General features: G+C 39.3%; 1 long non-coding RNA gene across 1 annotated transcript in view; it reads left to right on the forward strand.

The window, feature by feature from the left end:
- LOC148969585 (uncharacterized) overlaps positions 1-24399 on the forward strand; it is a 104035-nt gene that overhangs the window by 16457 nt on the left and 63179 nt on the right. The window contains exon 2 of the long non-coding RNA XR_016149336.1: positions 6837-6949. This is a non-coding gene — a long non-coding RNA (uncharacterized LOC148969585). The remainder of the gene's footprint in view (positions 1-6836; positions 6950-24399) is intronic.

The raw sequence follows: 24399 nt of genomic DNA on the forward strand, positions 1-24399 counted from the left end.
ATAAAACAGAAAAGAAATCTTATTTAAGTAAAATTCTACTCTTTATTAGTGGAAATCCAAATCTATAACATAGACTTCGGCCTATTTTAAAACTTTTATTTCTGGATAGAAAAAGTGGACAGAGTAGTGCATCAAAAATAGAAACAAATCGCACCCCACAACAGCTCTGTTGAATAAAATTGGAGCGATCTAAATTTGTCACATCTTTTAACCCTTTCATGATTAAAAGGAGCACCAAAAAAGTACACTCAACATTTCCTGTATGTCATCTCTCTTTCATGACCAAAAGGAAACAAAACATTTAAAACCCCTTTCAAGGCCAACAGCTTTGTATTCCGTTGAAAGTGTTTTGCTAATGTAAAAGTTTTTCTTTTCATTTCTCCATCCTGTTTCCCTGCCTTTGGACTTCTCTCCAATATCCATCTAAATAAAAAGAATCAAAATAAGCACAAAAAACGTACTAAACAAGAAAAGATATAAAAGAAAAGAGATATTAAAGAAAGAAATAATAAGCGCCGTTAGATCAGCTAAAGACTCTAATGCACATTCTAAACACATGATTGCAGGTCTTACAGATTCATTGAACTCTTACTGTAATACAAATGTGATATTGTGTGATATTGGAATCCAAGCCAAATCAGATGAGGGAATAACTGAAAAAAGAACAGCATGTTTATTTAGAGAAGTAACTGGTGAATGTGAAATGGAACATGGCATATAGATATCATGTTGAACAATAGGCATCTCTTTTTTTGTAAGATGGCTGACACAAAACAGTCTATAGCCCTCTGAGTGTCTCTATAGTGAAAAGACTCTGGGTGCCTATGGGGATTCTACAGAGTGCTGAAACTTCAAACCAGCACTTAGAAAAACCTACTCACAGACGGAATGGTACGATTTGTTATACACCCCCAGATAGACAAACAGGCATGAATATGTTTTGTGCTTTTCAGTAATGTGAATATGAATGAAACCATGAGTATATTTTACGGTTGTGACTGTAAGATTGCATGCATTACTTCACTGGGCATACGCTCTACAGCAATGGAACATTTTCATTGCTAAAGCAAACTATCTTTCTTATATTAAAGCATCTTTTTATAATACAAAATAATATGTAAGTCCTCATGAAATCAAATTGTAAGTTTTGGCTTTTAGAATGAATATGTTAGACTTAAGGATATTTATTAGCTTGTGTGCTCGATTAACAACGACATAATTCAAATTTAGAAGATATAAGCGTTCAGAACTAACAGTCTCTCACTTCCCCCAAAATGGATCAATGATTTTGATGACTTCACCCTGCACTTCAGCTTCTCATCAGATTTTCTGCCCAATCAAATTCTCTCTAGAATTACACATCAAATGCTCTCTACATTATAAATATGTTGAAGCTGTAGCTGAAACAGCTTACTTGTTCGCACAATTACTTTTTTTAAAACATAGTGGATTATATAGGGGATAGGAAATGATTTAGACAGTTTAAATATGCATTCCATTATGGGTGAATGAAGCCTGGTTTCACTTTAGTGCCCCACGAACCACCGCAGTGTGAACACAGTGCTACTGCGGTCCAGAGACACGATTGCACCGAGTGGATCATGTGCTAGTCAGTGAATAGCAGAAAACGTATCGGACCAATTTGAATTCTACACAGAATACTATATTTTATGGAGGAGATTAGGATGAGAAATGGTTAATTAGATACTTTTCAATCTCTACATCCTCAGCATGATTATGTTCACTGTTTTGCTTTAGTAACAGTTTCATATATTAAATCTAAAAGGGGAATCTATTAGACCGTGGCTGTCAAATGCTGGTTTGCCTAGCTCAACGGCTCTGGGCGAGCTGTGATATAAACCAAACGCTATTGGCTATTTTAAAATAGGGGAGGAGCTGCTCAATGTGTCTTTCTGTTTCAGTAGAAGTTACGTCAACATATTGAATAAAACTGTGCGTTTCAAGGCACTTCAGTGGACCTTTAAAGTATAATTTACAAAATAAAAATGTCATTATTCATTGTTTTTTTAAGTGTTTAGATCCATTCCCATCACATAAAATGTTGTCGTGATGAGCATTGAGTAAGCAGAGGACAGTATGTCGATCTCCAGAATGAAGATCTTGTCTTTGTAATGCAGTTTCAATCTGCACTCTCTCTATTTCACCAATGCAAACACAATGATGTACATGAGCTTTGTTGTGCAGCGAATCGTGTGCGTCATTGATTTCGTAACGAGTTGTCCAGATAAACTCGCGCTGTGTGGAAAGATTGTTCTTTGATCGCTTTTTGATCACAATTTAAATACGATTATTTTCATCCTGCTAAAGGAAATTATGTGAAGTTGATATTTTAGTCATTGGCTTGACTTATCCATAAACAGTATTGAATGATTCTGAGAGAAAGATTACCTCTCTGAACTTGAACAATTAGGCAACACATCAGAAACTGTTGCTTGGTAGCTCGATCAATTTATTTTCAGACGTTCATCGAGGCCAGCGCTGTATTGTCCCAAGTTGAAGAAACAGTTGTCAGTGGGGAAGTTGTGTCAGCGCATTTCCAGAGAAAATAAAATTAACCCATTGTTTCTTCAGAGGCTCGGATGAAGGAACTAAAAAATACTTTTGTGTTCATTTGTACATCCGAACACTGATCAACTGCCATGCTTCGCTCATTTGCAAGATATGATATCGAGAGAAAAAAACTCAAATCACGTCTGCATGTTCGTACTTCCTGTTCCTAGCTCGTTTTCTCATGGGCGAGCCAAATTCTCCGGGGCGGGCAAAGTAGAGAAAGGGGAGGTAAAATTTCCTTGTTATGACGTAATAACGAGGAGATTCAAGATCAGCGCGTCTAAGCTGCAGAGAAGAGAAAGATAGCCAAAGCTGAAAATTCTAGACACGAGGGGACTAAATACAGGCTAGGGGAACTAATATCAGACATCCCAAGTCTCCCGGAAGTTCCGGGAGTCTCCCGCATATTGATAGCGTCTCCCTGATGCCCGCAAATTAGTTCAAATCCCCCGGAATCTAGAGCGAGACATACTGCGCGCATAACAACAGACTTTGCGAGTGTGCCTCGCGAACGCGAAAGTTAGCCCTCCCTCCCACCCCCATAATCCTGTTACCGAAATATACCTCCCGGAAATGAATTCTTGCAGGTTGGGATAACTGTAATATTAATGTTAAAAAAACTCAGAAAGTGAAAATTTCATGTCCGGGGACCTTTAAAAGAAATAAACATTTTCAATTGTAAAGTGTAGTAAAGTGTATGTATCTAATATCTTACATTACAATTATATTTTAATTTATAATTTATTATTGATATTTTATTTTATATTTTAGTTTATTTGTTATATGTATATTGGTGGTCTTTTATATACGCATGTTGAAACACAAGCAACAAAAAATTCCCTAAGGGGATAATAAAATCAATCAATCAATCAATCAATCAATCATTCAATCAATATTAAAGTACATTCTCTTAACCCCATTTTTTCATCATTGACTACTATCAGTATGTAATTTATCGATTAATGGACCTCCCCCAATGGTGTAAACACAGAGTTCCCCAGGCCACATCAAAACACCAAGAGTGGTCCACAGAGGTCTGTCAATCTCTTTATAGCTCAGCATATAGAGTGAGTTACTGTAGAAAATGGAGCCAGAGGATGTTTAGCCAGTGTGGAGCCATGTCTGATTAGTTGCATGAGAAAAGACTCATGGTACAGGCATGCAAGACAAATTTTACATCAAAGATTAAACAGGTTATGAAAACATCAAAGTGAACAGGGCATTGCAGAAGTAAACGCGTAAGGCGAAGCTTGAATTAACGGTTATGTCCCTCTTTGGCTAATGTACTTTCAAGATGGAGGGGCAACATGGCGACCGACATTAGAACCCCTTACCCGTATGTATGTTCAATGGCATATTATACACTCACAAGAATACTTTATTACTTGAACAAAGTAAATATACATTACTGAGCACATATATTTTTGAAAGAACAAAGTGTTTTTAGCTAAGAATAAACTAAAAGAGTTACACAGTGTAGCTTTAACCAAACACACCTGATTCAACTCATCAGCTTGTTAGTAGAGACTCCAAGACCAGATATAGATAGACACACAAGGTGTCCCATTTGTCATTTTAGGTGTTAGAAAGTACCTCGCGAGCACCCCGCTTTGTGGTTGATATGCACTCTAGATGCGCACTTCTGCCGAGCCTGCACTGAAGAGAGCTGCACTGCAGACTGCAGACTGCAGAAAGTGGTGATTCATAGGACTGTGAGTGTTTAGGATGCCATTTGGGACAGGGCCTGAGTCTCTGTAACTAGTAACTGTGATGTTGATGTGCACTATCGCACAGAACTGTCATTCTCTGCCCCAATATGTTATTTTTTTTTCCTTTTACATTTTTTGTTTATTCATTATAAAATATTTTATTATTCACAATTAGGGCCAATCCCAATTCTACCCCTTACCCCTTCACTTTCCCCTTCCCCTCCGTTTTGCGCGTCCACGTGAAGGGGTAGGGTTGTCCCAATTCTCTTTTGGTTGGAGGGGGAGGGCTAGGGGAAAGGGCCAGATAGCCCTTCAAACGAAGATTTTTCGGGAGCACACTTCAAACGAAGGGGTATGAGAAGTGTCACTGCTAACCCAGGCTGGCTGCCCAAGCGACAAAGGAGACCCATAAATTTAAGTATTTGTGGCTTTAATAAGTATTGTAACGACAAATAATGATTTGCTTTATGTTACATTCAATATTGTGTTCATATTTACGGTCAGTTTCTTCACAGAAACGTTTGTAAAAAAAATCGCTAAAATTACTGTAGTTTGCTAACGATAGTCCCGCAACATGTTTTCGTCGTCTCCGTTGTTTCCTGCGAACTATACAAGATAAGTGCAAGAAAATAGCTGTAACCCACGCGACTGAGATAACTGCAGCTGTCGACGGCATCTTGGAAGTTGTGATAAACATCAGCGCATCTCCTGTGACGTAGGCGCTAGCGACGACTTATAATGACGTTTAACGGAGGCGTAGTGGTGTCCCATTTCTTAGGGGAATATTTTCACCCCTACGCATTGCCACTCTGTTTCAAGGGTCAAGGGGAAGGCGAAGGGGTAGGGCTAGGGGAAAGTGAAGGGGTAAGGGGTAGAATTGGGATTGGCCCTTAAAGTCCCGATGAAGCAACTGCAACTAACGCTTTAAAGCTCTAGTTCATTTGTGTAATTGTATTTTTAAAATGTATGGTGCCTGTACTCAAAACATGTTGTGCATGAAGTTAAATACACAGTTAAATACAGTTTTCAGTTAAATACACGCTCATTAACAAGCTTATATCTCCTTGCCACAGGGCACAGGGCTCTGAACTGGGACATGCCTTTAACTGTAGTATGTCCTATGTGCTTTCATTTGCAATACTCCTCTCAGGAGTTTAACAGTTGCTGGACTTGGGGGAGATGAATCCCTAACTTTTTTCTTTTGTTTTTTAAAATAAAAGGTGGTTCTATCCACTGCACCTTTTCTGGCACCATTTTCTAAATCCACATTAAGGTCACATTGAAATATGGGGTAAATAAATGGATAGAAATCCCAAACAAGTATCCGTGCACACAACAGACATAATCACCTCAGGGAAGAAAGTACATGGATTGTATTTCATTTTGCATTTGTATTAATCTTGATTCCTCACAACTTGTGTGCTTTTTCTGGGCAAGTCAGAGCGAACTTCTGTGCTAATAAAGTAATGAATGTGCAGTCGATTACTGAAGACCAACGGTCAAGGTCAGGATTTTCGTTAAATAATACATTTAATCTCTTTTTGTTTCTCACAAAACCCTATTGTATACCCTCAGAACACTTGGAATATAAAGTGGAATATTTTTTTTTTGAAGGTGTGAGCAGGACATTTAATTCCCCCTTTGTTGTACAAAAAGGAAAAGTGGGGCATGTGACATTATAACAACGCCACTGTGTTGTAATATGTGATATTAGAGTAAACATATACAGGCTCATTTAAAAAGGTGCAGCTTGCTGATGATGTCATCAGTGTTCGATCATCTTCAGTCTGTTGCATGGGATATATCAGTCTCTTATCCTGGTTCTTATCTTAAGCCATCTGCTATTTTTTTTTGGTCTTTTTTAACTATTGCAATTTTATAGAAATTTGCAATGCATTCTCATCCTAGGGCGTCATATACTGACGCTTTTGACAATGCGTATACATCCAACGCACATGGCACCCTTCAGCGTCATTTCTACAATTGGTTTATTTTTCCCTTTGTTTATTAATAGTATAGGTTTGGTATTTTGTGATCCCAGATGGGGAGTGTGTTGTCATATGTGATAGAGTAAAACTACTCTGGCTCTTTTAAGAGCTACTGCTTGCTGATGATGTCATCAATGTTGGACCAGCTTCAGTCTGCCGCATGGAAGGTAGCAGTCTCTTATCCTGATTCTTAAGCCATCTGCTACAATTTTTTGTTTTTCGGAAGAATTGGTTGTTATGTAAATACATGTTAAGATGTAATTCAATATTTTATAGTATTTTGTGTTTAGTGTAAGATTTTATTTGAATCTTTATACCGATATGTGTACTATGCACGTACCATGCACTAACTGTATCACACTCAGAAACTAATTTTTGTTGTAATTTGATGCAATTTATTTTGTATACATTTTGAAAGGTTTGTTAATTTATTTCATATACATGTATCCAAACCTACATGTGCTTTTATTTCATATAGCTACTCATGGCATACTAGTATATGTGATGTTTTCTTAATCTTTCTTCAAGGCACTTTAATTCAATTTATTGTATCATATTCTCCTTTCAGTTTGACTTACTTCCAGTCATCCATTAAATGAAGTAACCTCTGCTTCAGCGTGGTGATTGGTAAAAGAGCCTGTTAAAGCATCCAAGGTACATCGGAGTGGCAGAACAACCAGAGTGAGTAAATGATGACTTACTTTTAAAGGGGTGGTTTACTTATTTTTTTCTTTGCATTGTTGTGTTTATGGGGTGCAATATAACATGTATTCGTGGTTTTTCTTTTTTTAAAAAGTCTTATTTTTCATAAATTTCACCATTATTGTCAGCCGCGTTCTCCTCTGTCAAATAAACGACCGGTTGACTTCCTGATGAAACCACTCCCTCAGAAACAGGCAGTGGGCTCAGATTGGTTAGTTTAGGCCGGTGTGTTGTGATTGGCTAAACTGTAGTACACATTGTCCGGATACTTAACGCCTGTGGCGAGGGGGGCGTGGTTCAGCGAAGTCTGTAGTGGGAGAGCGGGGACGGAGTCGAGCGGTGAATAAGTGGGTGAAGTTCAAATGACAAACACCTCTCTGTGATTTCAGTGATTGGCGTGAAGAAACCGCATATAGTATAAGCGCGCCGTGCTGACAACAGTTTGAGAGAGAGACTGGGAGCTCGTGCACGTATCTTGTGGAGTCCTGTTACCGAACGCTTGACATTTGAAAGCTGTATTCAGAGGGAAGAGTTTTCACTGTGATGTCTAGTGACGTCTAAAACCCAGCTGTAGTCCCAATCCAGTCGTTTTTGTAGGCAAGCGCTGCAACTTTGCAGATACTGTTCATGCACCAACAGCAACATTACACCCTATTTAAAATCAAAAAAGTGAAATCACAATCAGAACAGAACAGAAGAAGTGAACCGGAGACGTCAAAGAAGGCGGAGCCTCAGAGCTCACGCACTTATTACATCATCATCACAGGCAAAAGTATTAAGGTTTTTTTTACCAGCAGGTGCGAACTTTGCCGGAAAGTTTGCTTTGGGCTGATTTTGTTTTGAAATGATGTCACAGCAGGTCATTCTTGCATTGCCCTTGGAAAATTCTCTCACTGGAAATTAATATATGAAGTAAATGAAGTGCTTGAAGATGTGTATTATTATCATTAGGATACATGGAAATACTAGATGGTGAGCTTGACCTTCAGCCCTTCATCTTGGTTGACAAGCCTCTTTAAAAGTGGGTGCTGGAGTTTCAGGAAGCCCACAATCTCGAAAATACATCACAGTGTGAGAGTAAAATGGGTTGTGTGTGAATGCTGTTTCATAATGACTTAGGAGATCATTTATATTCATATTATTTCACAGGCTCAAGAAATATCTGTTTCAGATGTGACGAAATATAACAGTTTTACCCCGTAAGTGTATAACACATTATGTAGGCAATCCTTTTGTCATTACTCTTGCATGAGCTAAAAACCTGTCAGCACAGCCAATTTCCCATAAACAATCATTGTTTGAATTCAGCTTACCTAAAAATACACCAAATCTGATTTGAAACCTATACTACAGCTAAAAGTAAAGCTACAACACCGTAACCCAACACTCTGCAGACTGCAGGAACATGAGGAGGATCTGTTAGAGATGGTTTTATGATGCATATAATCTAGTTTGTGGGCTTTTAAGAGCGACCTGCCCTCCTTAACATCTTTACTATAGGTTACCAAAACATTTTTAGAAGGTTAATGTTTCATTTTTGCTATTTCGAACAGGATATTTTGGGGGATATTTGCCAAGGCAGATCAGCATGGAAACACTTTTGTTCAAGAATATCATCTCCTCTGTTCTTGTGAATTGGAGTTTGTAACTTTTGTGCTTGATTTGGAATTCTACACCACATTTCCTTGCACTCCATGTGCATCTCTCCTGTGTGTCTGACTTCATAGAGCTATCCTCAAGCTTTGAAATGTCAGCATTGACTCCCTCTATAAAAAATATACCATTTCATTCTTTCTTGCATGAGTGTGTGCCAGTGTGCAATACTAAACAACAGCCATATTTTTTAATCTAGATGTATATAAATTGGGCATTGATTCAAAAGTACCACTTATAGCACAGAAGACACACTTAAAGGGTTACATACACAGCAGACGTCTATAGCTCATCTGTCTCATTATATCTGTCTCTCTTTCTGAATATCTGCTTATCTTTCTCTATCTACATCTAATCCATTATGAGCGCTACAGAAACATTACATAATTTGAAATTGTCACTGGAAAAAACAAACAAACAAACAAAAAAACATGAAGTACATTTTCCAGGCATCTCTTCTGTACTGCAACTCATCCAGCATTTTTCTCTAATGAAACTAAATTACTTCATGCCATGATTATATACTGTGACTCTGAGACTCATTCCATTTATAAAATTGACAAATGAATACATTGACAAATAATGCAGCAGAACATTTAATCATAAATTCTTGTACTGACTTGATAACTTGTTAATCTACACTGTAAAGAAAAGTGGTTTCCTTACTGTGTGAAAACCCAAAGGGGTTATCTATAATTCAGCGGCATTCTGTATGTAATTTGAAATTTGTCTATACATATTTTAGTAACCCCTTGGGGTGGTCACTCAAATCGACAGACGGGGCTAAGGCTGGTTCGTTGCATCAAATTACAGTGCCTGAAAAATAGCTGATTCTTCAATAATCCTGTAATTGAAGTGCAAATGCTCACATTCAGTCTATAAAAGAAAGCCATTGTTGTATTGAACTGATGCACCAGTGAAAATGCAGTTGTGTTCACTTTTGCATCCTTATATTGCTATTGATATGAGTACATTTTGATTGGATTGATACAGATGGAAAACAATGTGTATTAAAGGAATAGTTTCTTCATGCCATTTCATCAAAAGTTCATAAAGGCCACATCTTTAAAGCTCTAAAAAGGACGCAAAACACCATAAAATTAGTCCGTGCAACATGTGCACTCAGACGCTGATTACTTTAATTTATTCACCAATAAGAATTTGTCCTAAAAAAGTAAATAAAATTACAGGTCACTGCTTTCTACTGTTACTTTATTAAGGCAACAAGAGTGCATGGTCGCTCAGTTTAGAGAAAGTAATATAAACTCTGGAGAACAACAGGACGTGAGTCTTTCAGCTCAAATAATGAATCCTCACATTCCCTCAACCATGAAGTCACTGACCTGCAAGCTTAAATTGGGTCCCAGGTGTACAGTGAATCCTCTCTCTGCTGCGCCACAGGGAGTTTCTGGTTTGATTGGAGAGGTCAGCATGTCTTTGGGGTCACAATGCCTCAGTCTAGTTTAACTTTCATTTACGACCCATTCAAATGAAAATCCCTCTGCACGTTACTTGGACTAATTTCAAGTGGCCTAATCTTTTTAATGACTGCATGTCTTTGAAAAGAATGGACCAATGTCCTTTGAGAAGAATGGACCAGTGTCGTAGATTGACCGTAATGAAAGCAAAACATTTGAAACATTTTGTTAAACAGTCTACTTTTGTAAAATATTTATTATAAATGAGTCAAACATATTGAAACATTGATTCACATAAGCTATTGTAAAAAAAAAAGCCTTCTTAGGGTGGTTTGTTATTCCTAGTCTCACAGCATGACAATTTCCCCAAATCCCAAAAACCAGCCTGACCAGTGGAATCCAGCTTGGTGGCCAACTGCCACCAGCAAAACAACCTACACTTTTTTCAGCTTTGCCTGTTGAATGTTAAAGACAAATGAACAAACAAAAAATCTGGATCTCCATGTCTTCCATGCTAGTCAATTGTCCATGCTCATCTCTTCACACTGGATGTATTCTCTTCACTTTCCCTATCCACATAGCAATTTTTTTCTGGCCCAGCTCAGGTCCACACAATCACATTTTTTCCTTGGCCCAAGTACCGCAAAGAATAACGGCCCTGAAGTGGCCCAGAACTGGATTAAAGACAAGGGTCACACATGGGCCATAACTGGCCTGAATCTCAGCCAGTTAACCCTTTCACACGTAAGTTTAAAATATTCTAACTGACCCCCCAGCGTGAGTTTTTCAAGGCGACCGTTATTTAGAACTTGCCACTTTAATGTTCCCATGGTGACGCGTCATTGCTTGTCACGTGACACAGCACAACCAGAACAGAGCGCGGAATGAATGATGATCTGCTTTTATGTCATTTTTCCTTTTTTATTAAAAATATTCAAAAATGTATTAGCTATATCATGAAACACTGATATTCCGATTGTCAAATATGTGCAAATGGATGGGTTTTGTTGTTTAGACATCTTTATAACGATCGCGTTAGTTGAGCTGTATGCACAATGGGCGGCGCCATTTTAGTTTCGTTTTCAGTTCAGAGAATCGGATCTGTTGGATTTATAACGTCAATTCATCCACTTCTCACGAAATACATGATAGTAAGTGGCTGGTGAACTGGGAGAAGAATAGGATCAAATGTTAAGCTACTTACACAATGTGTATCTGATATGAATAAAACGTGTTGTCTTATCATAACTGAAAGGATTCTTATTGCCGCTTCTATTGACATCTGTGTGTATTTTACAGACTCAAAATCATTGTTTTGCTAGTACTTATGTGTATTTAAATGTCTGAAACCTAAAATAAACATTATGTGGTTGAAAACACTCAATAGTTGTGATATATGACAGCACTGAGTGCGTCTGTCTCTGGCTGAGCGCCAGCCAACGCGCGAGAGCAAGTTTGAATTTAGCAGTTGCTGACGTGTGCACTGAACGTTCTAATCACACCGGTGTGATCGTACGCTCCAGGGACCAGCCAAGACTGATCACACCGGTGTGATCGTACGCGTGAAAGGGTTAATCACCCTTAACTGGCCCTGAACTAGGCCAAAACAGGTTTTATTATTGGTAGCAATTCTCAGACATAAGTTAACTATATCGACACTGCCCTTTAACCAGAAACCCCAAAACTGAGCCATAACCCAGCCTAATCTTACCCAAAACCATGTGAACAAATAAGGCACAAGAAAATTCAATTCTCATAGACACAAGCCAATAATCCTCGGCCCAAGTACCGCAAAGAATGATGGCCCTAAAGTGGCCCAGAACTGGATTAAAGACAAGGGTCACACATGGGCCATAACCGACCCGAATCTCAGCCAGTTAATCACCCTTAACTAGTCCTGAACTGGGCCAAAACAGGTTTTATTATTGGTACCAATTGTCATCCATAAGTTAACCATATTGACACCACCCTTTAACCAGAAACCCCAAAACTGAGCCATAGCTCAGCCTAATCTTACCCAAACCATGTCAACAAATAAGGCACAAGAAAATTCGATTCTCAAAAATGCCATATTCACTTTTTAGACCAGTGTTGTAGTCGAGACCAGCTCACTAGAGTCCGAGACGAGACCGAGACCAAAGAGAGTCGAGTCCGAGTCGAGACCAAGACCAAAGAGAGTCGAGTCTGAGACAAGAACGAGAACAAAGAGAGTCGAGTCCGAGTCGTGAACGAGACCAAAGAGAGTCGAGTCGGGAACGAGACAAAAGAGAGTCGAGTCTGAGACAAGAACGAGACCAAAGAGAGTCGAGTCCGAGTCGTGAACGAGACCAAAGAGAGTCGAGTCCGAGACGAGAACGAGACCAAAGAGAGTCGAGTCCGAGACGTGAACGAGACCAAAGAGTCGAGTCCGAGACAAGAACGAGACCAAAGAGAGTCAAGTCCGAGACGAGAACGAGACCAAAGAGAGTCGAGAGAGTCGAGTCCGAGACGAGAGCAAGACCAAAGAGAGTTAAGTCCGAGACGAGAACGAGACCAAAGAGAGTCGGGTCCGAGTCAAGGCCAGAGAGGTTGGATAACCTAAGGTTAGGCATGAAACCAGACCTAGATATCTTCAAGAATATGTAACATATTTGGTGGTAACAATAAAATTGGCACCATACTCAAACAGTAAACCACATACAGTATACCATGGAATCATGTACACTGTAATGGTAAAAAGGCCACATAGTGGTGTAAAGGTAATGTTATTAAAATTATGACGTACAATTATTACAATCAGTTGTGCTGTTTCACATAACATTACTGCACACAAATTCTGTGTGGCTCTTTTATGCAAACTAAATTATGGATGATAAGGCAGACATTTTTAATACATAGTTGAGCATTAAAATATGGTCTCGAGACCGAGTCCGAATCTCGAGTACACAACACTGTTTTAGACCCATCAGCGTTAATGTGTTTAATTATTTTTACATAATTCTAACTGACATGAACTTAACATTTAATGAGAGAAGTGACAGCAACATGCTTGTAAGCAATAGTTCTGATGCTGGGGCTATTCTGTTGTAGCAATCCTTAAACAATGGTCAGGATGCACAGTGGACAAACTGTTTCTCTGAATCTTCATTATAGAACATTGCAATGATTCTGCTGTTAGCTTGAGAATCCACTTTTGTTCAAAACTTGCTCATAAAAGCCTCCTTGTGTTGCTGTGTGAGCAAATCAGACTTTGATATTTCCAAAATCTCCAGCTGCAAAGATGCTTCATCTTAGATTGAACGTTTGGCCTCAGCAGTCCATTGCGCATCTGCTGGGACTCAAAATTGATGTTTTAGGAAGAGAAGGAGGTCATTTGACAGGTTTTCTCTAATATCACTCCTTGAAATTCTTTGCCGGTCTTGTCACGAAGTTATGCATTAGCAAGTCCTCTTGCATCTGGTGTTTCTTGCAATGCTGTTGCAAATGTGGAAAGTAGCTTTCACCATTGAAGATCCCATTCAAAAAGTTACAGATTTAAATGAAAAGCTTCAACATGTCATTTTTAAGTTCACAGTTCACACTCACTAAACGGCCCTTGCTCAGCCACCAGATATCGTTGTTCAGCAAAATATCATGCCGTTCTCCCGACATTTCCTCCAGCAAGGCTTGGAAAGGCTCAGATGTGGCCCGCGCGGGTGGCCTATTAAGGACCCCTGCTTTATAGCTTCTAATACAGGGTTTTAAACTTTAACGCTGCTAATAAAGATGAAAAACGGGCTGCTGTTACTAGAGGTCACAACCTGAGAATAAAAAATAAAATTAAATAACATTTCCATGTGCAATACATGATAATATTATTCCTTTATCAAAAGAGACCCAGTTTAAAAATTGAAAGGCTTTTTTTTTTTTTTTTTTTTTTTAACCTTTATTTTACCAGGGATTAAAATCACATTGATATTATTAAAATCTCTTTTACAAGTGAGCCCTGGCCAAGAAGGCAGCACATAGAGGATAACTTACACAGACAATAAGTAACAAACATACTGGGATGCACAATAATATAAAAACAGAAAATCACTTTTTAAAACAATCACAAACATTTTGACAAATTTGACCCAGGTAGGACTTGAACTCAGTATGTGAAATAAAAACCTGCAGTTTTAGCTAATTTATTTTAATTAAACACTGCATAGTGACTGTCTCTGAAAAACACTTTTTTCTAACTTCTTTCTTCAATGTAAACTTTTGGCGTACTGTAAAAAATTAAACTCGGTGAGGTATGACTTCCATGTTAACATCAGAGAATATAGATCCAAAGACAACATCCATATATTAACATTTATTTCCTAAAGAAAGTTGCACTGAACCATCCGAATTTGAAGACGAAAGGAAATCACTCTCTCCTTTGATGGAATACCACCTTCCTAAACAAACAACTACAAAGTGCATGGAAGAGCAGAGAAATCAATTCACCGTCTACATTAGAGAAACTGAAGAGATTTTCCAGTGTGTGGTCCATGTGTGAAATGAAAGAGAATTCTTTCATATTTGGAATGTTTTATCCACAGTGATATGAGAGCTGCACATCTGTTCTCTCAGAAATCAAGATTCTATCCTTCATAAATCTTGCTTCACAGCTCAATATGCATGGGACACCATCTTTGTTTACCCAAAGTGACAATTTGTTCAGCGATTTCTTGTGTTGTGATGGGAACTGCTTCAATCTCTTATTATGGCTCTGGGTTTCATGGAATTGTAAATTTCATTGGCCTGGAAAATGTATTTATTCAAAATGTGAACGTGATCAAAACAGCTCTATCTCTCACAAAAACGCAACAAACCCTTTAATTTTGTGTTGCATTGTTGTAACATAATTTATTGTTTGAAGCAGCGTCAAATGATTCTGGATTATATACACCAGAAGATCATATGTTCTGCATATGTTCTTAACTGACAAGCCAAAGATTAATGGATAAAAACAAATGGTTTTGTCCAACAACAACAATCCCTAGTCTCTCACAGAATATAATTGGTTGTAAGAACTAATGCATTTTATTTCTTCTGATAAATGTGGTTAAAGGTCTCATACAGACCTTTATAAAGTCTGTGTTCGATGAAAGCGCAAGCTTTGCAGAAAACAAACAAAAAAACATACCTTGCCATCTGTAATGTCCTCTGGGATGCATTAGGCTTGCCATGCTTTCCAATGTCAAGCACTAGAGAAATCCCAAAGCAGGCACATAGTGTATGTCATCGTGATTTCCTACACGAGCACATGAAGCCATAAGTTTGCCTCCCACCGCTGTTGGAACATAATTGCCATTTAGACTCAATTCATTCCCTTTACATTCTCCAGTAAATCACTGAACAAATAGTGCTGTTAGGTCACAATGTTACTTCTGGGTTCACAGCACTACACCAATCAGTCAAAGCAATAGACTGTATCCTGCTTAAACACCATTAAATCTCCTGTATGGCTGCTCAAAGACTATTAAACAACTGGAGGGTATTCAGCAGGGAGGAAAAAGAAATACACATTGATACGTGTTGTGGTAGGGACTTATCAAATGATATATTGCCTCAAATGGCCTCAACATTCTGACATTATATATATATATACTGTATATATACAGTATATATATATATATATATATATATATATATATATATATATTAAATAACCACAATTATATTTTTTATAATACGTGATTTGTTTAATTGAACTCGGAGCCCACAAGTATTGTCTATATTCTGAGTACTGCCCAAACCTCTTGAGTCTGAGTTTAAAGCTTTTTGAAGCAATTGTGTTTAACATATTAAAGTAACACATTTATAGTAACACATGTATGTGAATTTCCACAGGTCTAATTTCTTTTCAGCTGTGTGCTTTATTAATTTATTTTGAATGATTATTGGGTTCTTGAATCTCCTGTTAAACATTCAAGCCCAGAAGGCATTTAAGAGTTGTTGTTTTTTTCTGAGTGACATACTGTACACTGATATACAAAAACAATTGTTTTACGCTCTATGGCAGGCAGGATGGACATATAATTACTTGACATGTTTTATATAAGTGATTTTCTTAAGTTATTTACGCCTGTCGGCTGTGTACGGACGTTGGTTTTTGCCGTTATTTTGTATTGAAGTCTATGGGGAGTCTAGTTTGTTTCCACCAAAAGGGGGAGGAGACAAAATTGACAGTTAAGTTCCCGGATGTGCTGGTTGCGCGTATGTCGCGTTTGGTTACGACAGCCAGCAAAACTCTCTCTCATTATTATACTTCTGTAAATAAAAGGTCTATTGTTTGGCATAAAGTGACTTTATCATGCTGGAGTATATTGCTGTTTCTAATGATGTGGTACTCACTACAGTACGTCTACTAGAGGTCTCTTCCCATACTGTCACCATTCACTCTGGAACTGCATTTCCCACAATACTTGTCTGGACCAATTACTGTTCATTGCACTCAGCTGTTCCCCGTCATCTTTGTACCCAGCTGTTCCCTGTTATTCATTGTTAGTATCTGTTTTTTTATACCCTGTCTGTTCAGTCATTGTCACAGAGTCCTTGTTTAGTGTCACACCACTTCCAGGTCTGCTTTCTTGTGTCCTGTTTTTGTACTTGTGTTTGGATTGTTTTGGATTTTGACCCTGTCTGGATGACTACGATTGGATTGCCCTTTTATTAAACTACTGCTATTGGATTCTCTGCTTCCCGTGTGGTTATCGTGACAAATAATGGCAAATGTTTTTGAAACAAAAAAGCTGGTTGGACATTAAAAGAGAAAATTGCATTAACCGTGCATGCATTTTAATGCATTGTATTTTTAGGGCTTGCATTTTAATGGGCTGAAATTCATCATGGTTGTTTATTTAAGCTGTGAATATTAGAAAATTAAATAATCCATATTTACCTTTCATATTTCACTTCCATTCTGATTAAAAATAAATATAGGGTTTTTACAAAATAGTTTGTTCATATATATATATATATATATATATATATATATATATATATATACATTGACAGTATTTTCTGATTTATGGAGAGATAATAAGAGAAAAAAATTCTCAGTGTTCAAATTTATGCAAAATTGCATATTTAGTTAATGCCTCATTTGCATTTTAAGCACATATTAGAAAACTTGTAATACAAAACAATTGTCTTTATGTGGGTATGTGGTGATCAGATGATGTATGGTGATATCTATTACTCACAATGTTCACCGGTAGTGTCTTGCCTTGAACAAAATAGAAGATAAAACTGTGTATTGCGAAAATTGCAGATACGAGTTTGTGATACATTATTTATGTGTGTATTATACTCATAGTTGATGCGATGGCACCTGTGGTTACTCTGCTATGGGAAAACTGTTTTTATGAATAAATACACCACCTAACCACAGTCTGACACACTACAAAAATGACTCAGATGATATCACTTGCTTTTCTGTTTTGTATCTAATCATGTGGTGCTAGTTTAAGTGTGGATTTAATAGTCAAAATAGTTTCGGGGACCAATGTATATGCAAAACTGACATAAAAATGTCAAGAAATTTCATGAAACAATTCATACCTGTATATCCCACATAGGCACTAGTTTATGGGGAGAGCGGGGCACAACCTAACGCTTTTTCATTTTGGCTCAATTAATTAAAAAATAATTAGGTTAAATTAATACTTTCTTTACACAAGCAACATACACATCTCTGCTACAAATGAACACTTAAAGTTTTTTTCTAGAACCTACCATTTTCGTACAGTTGCACTGAAAGTGACAGAAGTGCAAATGTTACAACTTTCCCCATATGCGGGGTTAATTGTAACAGACAGAGGGGTTAGTTGTAACACTTGTGTGTAACACACATAATTCAGTACTATTTTATTTATATAGTTTGATATTGTTTGTGCATCTGTATAGACAGATGTCCATACATATCCCTCATCCAATCATCCTTCCATTGTGGATCAATATCATGGATAGAGATATAGAAAAGGGCTGCACAGTTTTGCATTAAATAATAATAAATACAATTATAAATATTTTAATTGCAATTAAATTAGATTTGTGTGTGGCAGCTGCATGATGTACAATTATTATTATTATTATTAATAATAACAGTAATGATAATACAAATGAGTTTAAAATAAAAATTTAAAGGGTTTATTGCATTAATAACAGGCCATAGTTTTAATAAATAAATAAGTTATCATTCATATTACACTAAATTTTAAACATTTTAAATCCCAACATTGTTTGTGAAAGTCTAACAAAGTTAAATGTACCCTCAAACCTGAAAAGTTGTGTGGCTCCGTTTTCATTTGATTATCATTGTACACTTGGAGGCTTAGTTGAAACACTGTGTTAGAATTAACCCCGCTGTGTATTACATATTTTAAGCCTAGCTAACAGTCGCTAGGAATTGCTGACATGTTTCAAAACTGTGCTATGTTTGAGCCAACAAGACGGTGATTAAGGCAATATAAAGTTAGATTTGGAAACGTATACACCCAACTCAGAAACCGAAAAAAACCTATGATGAAAAAAATTACTTTCATGGTGTCAAAACACTCTTTGTCCAGTATCTTCATGAAATATAATCAAAACTTTCCTCAATTTCACGGGAGATCGTCTTCTGGCAGCAAGACAAAAATAGCGGAAAGACGGCCGGCTTGATCCTGACGAACTATGTAAAACGTCCGTGTTACATTTAACCCCGCGTTAGGTTGTGCCCCGCGCTCCCCTATGCTAAAGCTCCAGTTAACACATACAATCAAATAAATTTGTACAATCTTATATTAGCACATATTATCACTTACGTACATTGACAGCGATTTGTTGTGACAACCTGAAGTCATTCATTTTAAAGCTACTGTGTAACTCTTTTAGTTTATTCTTAGCTAAAAACAGTTATTTCAAAAATATATGTGTTCATTAATGTATATTTACTTCGTTCAAGTAATAAAGTATTCTCGTGAGTGTATAATATGCCATTGAAAATACATACGGGTAAGGGGTTCTAATGTCGGTCGCCATGTTGCCCCTCCATCTTGAATGTACATTAGCCAAAGAGGGACATACCCGTTAATTCAAGCTTCGCTTTTCGCATTTACGTTTGAGTTAACACTCATGGACGAGGTCGAACTGGAAGCCATGTTAATCTTGGACTACATTGGCCACCGTAGGAGTTAAAACGAAATCAGAATTGAGAGGAACAGAAACTAATATTCACTGGATGGTCATATACCTTTTCCCCGCTAGATCAAAAAATCACACTGTGTAGCTTTAAAAGAAAAGTTGATCTCTACAGTGAGTGCCATGAACCATTAGTGTGAAATAGTTAATGCAAATGCAAAACTTTATGCAAATATGCACCGGTGTGATGCAGCAAATACCAACAGGGAGTCCAGACAGTAATTTACCATCTGATACAGGTAGATACTGCAGTCTAATAAATAACAGCACTGACCTCCAGTGAGTGTTATGTTAACCTCACACGTGGCCTGTAGAATTCTCTCTCCTCCATCTGTCCTGCACAATTGGACAGTGAACATGTTGCTTCTGGTAATACTGTCTAAATTAAAGTTTGCTTTTCATGGGTGATTTTACTTTTCCAAATTTCATTGCAAAAGTCACTTGGCACACAGCTTTAGCCATCTGTAAACATCTGAACCATGAGCCCTGTCTACAGCCATCACCCAAAATCCCATGTGGTACATTTGTGCTATTCAGTATTTCTCTGCACTGAAGATTCAAAGATACACCATTTCATGAACGGTATTGTATTTAATATTCATGTGCACAACTCTGGGAAATCGAACTCTTGTGGCCCTTAATATTAATTTAACTCCAGTGGTGGCAATGGCATCAATAGAACATGGTTTAATCTGAATTATTTATCAGCCACTCCTGGAATCAACAAAATAAATGGCTAAAAAAAAAAAATCCTAATTCTTTCACAATGCTGCATTTTGCCATTCTGTTACCCATGGGTCTCATGAACTCTTTAATTTTAAGGAGGCAATATTTTTAGTCCTGGCTCAATTTTAAACAAGAAATTGTCCATCCCAAAATGAAAATGATCTTAAAGCGATAGTTCACTTTGAAAATCACTTTAATTTTTGATATGTTTTAGCTTACCTCAAGGGCATCCAAGATTTAGGTGTCTTTGTTTCCACAGTATTTTCAATGTTGACATTTTTCAGTCAAACCGTTGTTGTCTATCAGTTGTAAAGACTCTGGGTCGGTTCTGATCAGGGGGGAATTTGCATATCATAATTAATAATTGATAATTAATAATTATTCATACAGATTTGGATCAGACCGGTCTTACATGTTAATTTATTAATTTTACCCATATGCATACATGTGCATCCCCGCAATCCACCACAAATTAATTGTAATTGATTGCAAGCACCACGTTTTACAAGACAGGTAAAATCAATTAGCTCAATTTAGTTATATAGCTTGTGAAAACAAATTCTGTGGCCACTAGAATCTGCCTTCCCTGCTATATAACCAAATACCCTCTTAGGTATTTATAGTTCTGTAAAGCGTGTAGCTTTAAATCGACATTTCATTGACCCATATCATGAGCAAGACAATCAGTCAAGGTAAGCATATTTTGTATTTAATAAAGTTCCTACTTAAGCATTCACTACGTTACAATGATACATGTATTTACAAACATTAAAACACAAACTAAGACGACGCAGAGCGTTTAGACAATGGATACGCGCAAGTTAAGTGAGTTTGAGAGAGAGAGTGAGAGAGAGAGTGAGTTGTAAGAGAGAGAGAGAGTTACGTTCATCAAAACAGTCAGTTAACCTTTCTTGACACCCCAAAACATCTTCTTAATGCTTCTTAGAAGCTCTAAAAGAAGGTATACTTGCAAGGCACATGTGGTCTGTGTGAGTCGTGGGCTCGTTGCTCGACCCGTTCGGGCCACGTGTCGGCTAGAGGTGCGCCGGTCCGGCGCGCGTGCGTCACGTGAAGCGCGGCCGCGGCATGTTGGCGCGGCCCGTCCCGGCTCGTTCATGGCTGCTTTGTTCCGTGGGGAGTCACGTGGCGTTCGTCGGCATTTAGCGCCAGTGTTTGAAAGGCTGAGAGTCTTTGAGGTGACGTTACCCGAGGAGATAGTTCGGCAAAGTCCACTTCCTTTCCTGGAAGACGAACTTGGTAGTCCACTTGAGGAAAAGATGAAACTTTTAGACGAACAAAAGGAAAGACCCATGGTTGGATCAGAGTCCCGTGAGGTTTACATGTTGAGCGCTGGAAAGTTCAGAAGAGGGGGAGGGCGGACCTGCGTTCTCACATTTATCACCTTGGAGAAATCCATCCCCTTCCTGTTGGCTTGAGCCAATCGGAGAGTGGATGTTGCACGCGGGAAGCTTTCTTTTGTTCCTCAGCGCGCGCTTCTCGTGGAAGGGGGTGTGTTAAATGAGGGTTTTGCAATAGCAATTTGATCTTCATTGGCAGTACAACGAATTAAAAATACACTTTACTTTACATCTCTATGCATATTCGAGTGTTTCATTCAATAAGCATTCTAGAGATATCAAGGAACATTATGTTATATCAAAGGAATATACACTTATGTTTCAAATGCATGACGAAGGTATTTTTAATTCCTATTTAAACTGTGATCAAACAAAGTTATTTCACTGTGACATGGGGAAGACACATATACATAAAAACCATTGAAAACATTTTGTTGAATGTTTTTAAACACCAAAAGTCCTTCTCTTTGTTCAAAAACATTCCACACATTCCGATGTGTGGGGGAAGTGAAAGGTTTGTGTGTGTGTGTATGTGTTGATGTAACTCGCCTGGCCAAGATTCATTACATCTCCCCCTTTTCGTTAGGTGAAGTCCTTGTGTGACTTCATCGAACGACACCATCGCAATGGACGGATGGCAGGTGAATCATGAGGGTCAGGTGGCAGGCGGCGGCTAGGCTGAGGTAGGGGCTCAGCTTGCTGAGGTTTGACGCAGTCTCCAGCGTGGTACCCTCTTCCTGAGGGTCCCGTGGTGGCTGTGGAGGTTTGCATTTCCTTGCCTCTTGTGCAGCGTGGATGTCAAGTGTCAGGGTGTGGTTGATTACCGTAGAGGTACCCAGTGCAGAATCAGCTGCAGTCCAGGATTGGACTACCGGTGAGGCAGTTGTGCAGTGCAACAGGTGTGCAGTTGAGACACAGCGGTCACTGGGAACAAGTCCAGTTTGGCTGGACCCCTCCCATCATCGTTCATAATTCCAGTTCTGGAATCAGGGTGAAATCGTGGGTTTCGTCCTGGCTGGGACTTGACCCAGGCTCGGTTGCAGCAGGGTAGCTCGGGTCTTGGAGCCAAGGCTGCTTGGTGAATTTTAGCAAAGTCATTCTGGCAGACAGTGAACAGTTGTCTCGCTGGAGCTCACTTGTCTGGTTCAGTAGAATGCTGTGTGCGTTGCGGATTTATCACAGTTCCTTTCAATTTCTTGATGGTCTGTGAGGAGGCACTCTGTGTTGTGAGTTACCTTTTGGCTGTGGGATTTCAGTTCGTTTGGTTGCTGGACAGGCCGGTGTTTGACTGCGTACTGACAGCAGCGGCGTGGGAGTCCATTTAGCTCTGCTTGCGTGGCAGTCGACCATATGCTGTCTGATGTCGGATCCGGCGGTGAGGCGGTCGACAGTAGCTGTCCTCTGGTTGGCTGGAGGCACAGGAAGACGACCACAGCAGCATCCTGTAACAGAGACAGGGGAGAGAGAGAGAAAGGGAGGAAAGAATTCAGCGGCTGTCGGCTGGGACAGTCTGATGCCTTTGAGGATGCCGAGATGTCCTGGTGCTGCGGTGTGCAGCCCACATGGTGCGTGACTGGGCATACACTGGCATATCCCCCTTTCTGCACCGTGGCAGCACAAGCCGTGGCGAAGTGATGTCACGAGGTGCATGAAACTGAGTTGTAGGGCCGTTGAGCAGCATGTTCTTGGTGTGCTGCCTGATGTGTCCGACGGCAGGCTTGGGAGGTTGGAGGGGTAAAGAGGTGGTAGTTTCAGAGTTCATTTGGTTAGTCAAAGTCTTTAGTGAGCTGAAAGGTGCAGAGTAGCAAGTTCACCTCTCCATTTGGTGCTGAGGCTGTGCCTTCATGGCTGGCTGCGGGAGTTCTTGTGACCTCTGTGACCTGCCAGTTAGGTTCTCTTGACCTGTATGACTGGAGGGGGAGGGGTTCTTGAACTTGAGCTCAGGCATTCAGTTGATTAAAGTCTATTAAAGGCTCAAAGCGATCTAACAGATCTTGGGCAATCAGAAGTGGGTACGTGATCGTTCTTGATCGTTACCCTGGGTGAATCAGGCTCATAGGACCTAATGGATGAATGGGAGCTACCTGTTTTGAGCCAGAAGTTGTTTTGGCTGTAGGGTTTTCATTCAGCTCACATGTTTGGGCTTTGAGAGTGCGTTCTTGACTCTTAGCTTTAGCAGTGAGTCTTTCGACGAGTTGGGCTGACATTAGCGTGATGTTTGAGCTAGTGTCTGACAGGCCTTCAAGGCTCAAATGATTGTCTCTGGTGGTGGTTATGTAGAGTCTTTTTGGGCCACCCCCTTTTGTTTAGGGTTCCCAGAAGTTTAGGCATCTGGGCTGGTGTTGTGATCGATGAGCGGTTAGGGCCGGTGTTTTGTGGGACACCGGACTGTCATGCTCAGGTTGTGCAGCTGTCATTTGTAGCGGCTGCTTGGTGTTGTCGCTTTGTGATGCGACCGTGAGCTCTGTGGTCTGATGCTGACAAGCAGTGTTCTGGGTGTCTGGCTTGTCTCCTTGTGGTGCCTCGTGCAGAAACGCTTTCAGCACCTTCAGGATTTCTGCCGTCTGTGACGTGGTTGCACTGTTGTTATCTGATGTGTGCTCAGACTTGTGCTTACCAGTGGCGTGTTGAGAGGGTACCGCTCTGGGCTGGTTGGGCTTGAGTCTCTTGGTGCTGGGCGGTCCATTCTGGGTCGCCGGCTGGCTTCCAGAAATGTTTCAGAGCTCTTGCTCTGGGGCGTTAGATGAGCACCATGCCTGTTGTGTTGCCCTCTGCTGGCCTGGAACGGTTTAACTCTCAGTGAAGGTGTTTGTGATGTATGGGGTGCCTTCTAGGGGCAGCTCTGAGTCGTGCTCAGAGACAGGTTAGTCTGAGGGTTTTTACACAGTCTTTTCGGACAAAGTCTTTGCTTAATGTGAGCTTTGCGGGCCCAGTCTCGTAGCTGAGGTAGACAGGCTACAAGCACAGGCCAGGGTGCTTATCGACTAACTCACTGTGGGATGCAGGTTTTAAGGGAACAAAGTTCTGAAACTGGTATCCTTTTCATACCTGATGGTTTGCTTCTCGAAGTAGGCTTGCCGAAGTCGGTGGAGTTTCAAGT

The sequence above is a fragment of the Pimephales promelas genome, chromosome 22 (genome assembly GCF_988280905.1).
Source record: "Pimephales promelas chromosome 22, fPimPro1.hap1.1, whole genome shotgun sequence".
NCBI classification, from domain to species: Eukaryota; Metazoa; Chordata; class Actinopteri; order Cypriniformes; family Leuciscidae; genus Pimephales; species Pimephales promelas.